Consider the following 4,195-nt stretch of genomic DNA (forward strand, 5'->3'; position numbering starts at 1 on the left):
TCTGTCATCTTCCACGTTATAAACCTCTACTGTGGACAAAACAGTTTCGCCGTATATAAATATAATGAAAGCATGAAATATGGAGTAATTCCCACCTTTTAAGGACGGTAAACTAGGTAAATCATTAATCTTAATTACATAGCTTTTTTTTCTAGAGAATAATTTGCTTGATGCTCGAAATGTTTTTTTTTTTTTTTCAGGTTGGAAATGAAAACACTAAAATTGGGACTATTTCCCCACATTTCATGCATTGTAAATCCTTTGCCTTGATTAAGAAACATTTTGTAGATGGTAAAATGGTAAACCATCCTTAATGGGCTTAAAATAGTTTTAATTTGTTTTACTAGTACAACCATATAAATCAAATCATTGGTCTGATAGGTATTAATCCATTCATCACAATGTATGTCACATTGTCCACATTAAGAATAACCATAAAGATTAACGATGTTATATTATTATTATTATTATTATTATTAAATAATATTCTTAACAATGGAAAATCACCCCAATTTACCATGGAAATTCTTAATTAGTAAATAACTTTTGTTACAATACCATGTGCCAATACCATGACTTATCAATGCCACATACACAATATGACACTTGTTTATATGACATTCTTTTTATTAATTAATTTGAAAGAAATTAAATTAAAAAAACATAACTAACTTGAAGAGAAATCTAAAGCCTTGATCTGTGTATACTACTATTAATATTCTAGCATATTCCATTAAGGTTAAATCTCCAAGATCCACCTAATAACTAGCAATTGCACCAAATGTTGCAAAGTAAAGGTTGTAAGGCAATAGCAGTAAAAGCATTGGAAAGAGTAGGATTGATAATGAAAGTGTTACTTGCAACATCTAGGCCAAATTCAAGGATTCTCTTAATACAAAAAACAATTCAACAAATTGAAACTTGGTGAAAGAATACAAAAGATTAAGAACTTTGTTTCACTGTTGTGTAAGTTAAGTACAAAACAAAAGGGAAACATACCAAAAATCAATAAATTGAAACCATAATGCATATGGACCAACAATATTGCAGTCTACGCAAATATCATCATCAATGAATTGAGGCTTCTGTGATCCATATCAAGTTTAAGAGATGATCTTCGGCGAAAATCACAAGATAAATAATTTGTCGACGCGTTTCGAACCAACCAGTGTAGTTCATCGTCAGGACAAGTTGAAGAAACAGATCCAGCTTAGCATGTTAAATAGTCTGAGCAGAGACTCCAACGGCTAAATCGACCATCAGCTAATTTTGACCTACGGAAAGAAACAGATCCAATGTAGCATGTTAAATAGTCTGAGCAGAGACTCCAACGGCTAAATCGAGAGTCTCTGCTCAGACTATTTAACATGCTAAGCTGGATCTGTTTCTTCAACTTGTCCTGACGATGAACCACACTAGTTGGTTCGAAATGCGTCGACAAATGATTTATCTTGTGATTTTCGCTGAAGATCTTCTCTTAAAATCATCATCAATGTCGTCATCATGGTGATTCTGGCTCCCTCAAGGATATACCTTTGAATTTACATGGTTATTTTTCTTCTTGTTTGAATCTTTCTTGATTTTCTTTTATTGTTCATCTAAATCTTCCCCTTGTTTTTAATGTCATTCATTTTCACCCCTCCTCAGTGTCTTCTTATTTTGTCCTCCCTTCTTTTGTTCCAAAGGAATTTTCAAAATCAAAGTAGTGAACTTATCCCTCATATCTACATTAGTGTTGAAACCACATGCAACACATCACAGGGATATCAATTGTGTCTATGATATTAGAATATTTTTTAATATATATTTCCACATCCATAGAACTATACATATCTTTTTATAAAAAATTCGAGCAAAGAAACCATGTTTGCATTGTCATGGGAACCATTAACAATATAAGTTCCAGTATTATTGTTAAACTTTGACTTGGAACCCAATTCACATCAAAAGAATTTCATCATGTAAGAAGCTTTTCAAGCTTTTGCCACATCTACCAAAGAACTTCATCTTGTAAGAATTTTTCCTTCCAAGAGCTTTTTCCACATCTACTATATTTAAAATATTGGTTTTGAAGCCATTGCCCCATTTTTCTATTTTAGTAATCAATTTCATAATCTTATATCTATAGAAAGCATCATCATGCTTTCTCACACCAATATTTTGGAGAGCCATTATTCTTTCCATCATTCTTGGGAACATGGTATCTTTTCCAATATAATGTAACTTTTGAAATTTTTATTGTGTTATATACATGAGCGAGGAAGGAACCAATGTAAGACCTAGTGGAGCTCACATTCTACATTGGTAATCGATCTCATATCAATACAAAGACATTCTATTATACCCACATTATACTCTATCCAACAAACTCTATCTAAAACTAGAGATTTGTTTCCATGCCATAGGCATAACTATGAAATCTATCAAAAAATTTCCTATATCAAATAGAAGTAACAAATAGAGATACTTTATTTCATTCTATACACCCTCTAAATTTCAGACATTGACACAAGTTTATGAATCATCTCCTCCACTCTGTAGCCCAATTTCTAAGGTTATATGTCTGCAGAGTTTAGAGACAAGTTAAATTATTTTATATGAGGAAAATTGGAAAATATTAAGGCAACTTCAAGTTATAGAAGAATCAATAATTTGGAAACTATACAATAATGTCTTTGGTGGAGGAGCTTTCGTTCACTGCTACATGAGATATAGGATTGAGCTATTCAAAAGAGTTCCATTCCTTTTCTGGTATGGCCCACAAAAATAGAATTACTAGAAAAGGCATGGACTTGGGTTCACTGGTAAGGTATCTAGTGGATTAAACTATCCACGAGGTTTACACTCCATTTGTGGCTTGACCCAGCCAAACAACTTGACTAAAAAAGGGATAAAGTTGGTGCAAATCCACAAGGTGATTTTGGCAGAACATTTACCCGTCAGACTTGGCATCTAAGCCAAAGGTAATTTGTGTTATCCGGTACGACCCCGGACCTTGCTTATGTTTTCTAGTTGTTTCTCTAAGTATTTCTTCAAATTGTTCAATAGATTTAGACATCGAGGTAAAATTCCACGTTTCCCTAATACACACACAAACATAGATAATATTTTATATTCTGATGTTTAAGGTTTATATCTTTCTCCCCAAAATTATTAATGAATAATGAGTTTGTTGATGGATGGCAGTCAACCAAGTCTTTCTTCTATGATAAGAGCACAACCCTTGGATGCCTATTTGGACATGAGTCTAATTTGGTAGTTTCTACCAGAGTTCTTGATGGTTGAGAAAATCTGTCCTCGGAGACATCTAGAAGACATATATGTAATTTGAGGTCCAAGTCATGGTAGGGTTTGTGTTGAAGCTCTTCTGACTATGATCAAAACAATATGTCTCCTTCACTTGCGCAATTCTTGAAGTTGAGGTAAGGGTAGCTACTTCAAATAAATGAGAGATAATGTACCTCAATATGATGTAAGCTTATTTTTTTGTAGGAAAGACAACCCTTGATTCCAATCCTCTCCTTGAAGATGGTCAAATCCTTCCTCCACCTCTTACGGACCAAACCCTATATCAGTAGAGATCAAATTGATATTCATCCATCATGGGCACAAGGTGAATGCTTCACTAATGATACTAATTCAAGAGGAATTTTTTTCAGATCTCACCATCATAGAAACCATTCTTTCATATTGCGGGTGCCCACATTCTTTTCTGGCATTTGTGGTTGGACTAGTATAGAGGACGAGAAAGTATGCCTCCAAATCTTCTTTTCAACAAGGATAATTTAGGTGTCTGAACTTTATGATTTTTTTACATATCCAAATCATAGTATGATGACCAAGCCAAGTTGGAAAAATTATTTGTTTCTCAAAATATGGAGAATGAGTATCATTGGGTGATCTAAATTTTCATCAAATTAAGCATTAGAAGAGTGTAGATTGGTGAGTAAACTTGTTGATAATAGATAAGCTCCAAAGTATCAATAAGATAGTTGTTCATTGATATAGTGTAATAAATAATTCCAGATACTTTCATAATTTCTTCAACATATATATTCACACTTATAGCATCTTAAAGAGGAATGAAATGAGTGCTAGATCTGTCGTTGTCTATAAGAATCTAGTTTCAATTGACAAGTTTTAGTGTTACCTTGTTTTTATTGAGAGAAGAATTGCCAATACTATCCTTATTGGT

At 33.0% G+C, this 4,195-nt stretch overlaps 1 pseudogene; it reads left to right on the forward strand.

Annotated features, from left to right (window-relative positions):
- The first annotated feature begins 2,786 nt into the window (after positions 1 to 2,786).
- Positions 2,787 to 3,789, forward strand: LOC149187701 (uncharacterized; annotated as a pseudogene).
- Positions 3,790 to 4,195: the final 406 nt, after the last annotated feature.

Source organism: Pinus tabuliformis, chromosome 3_1 (genome assembly GCF_031772625.1).
Source record: "Pinus tabuliformis cultivar Carrire ecotype Pingquan chromosome 3_1, CPIR1, whole genome shotgun sequence".
NCBI classification, from domain to species: domain Eukaryota; kingdom Viridiplantae; phylum Streptophyta; class Pinopsida; order Pinales; family Pinaceae; genus Pinus; species Pinus tabuliformis.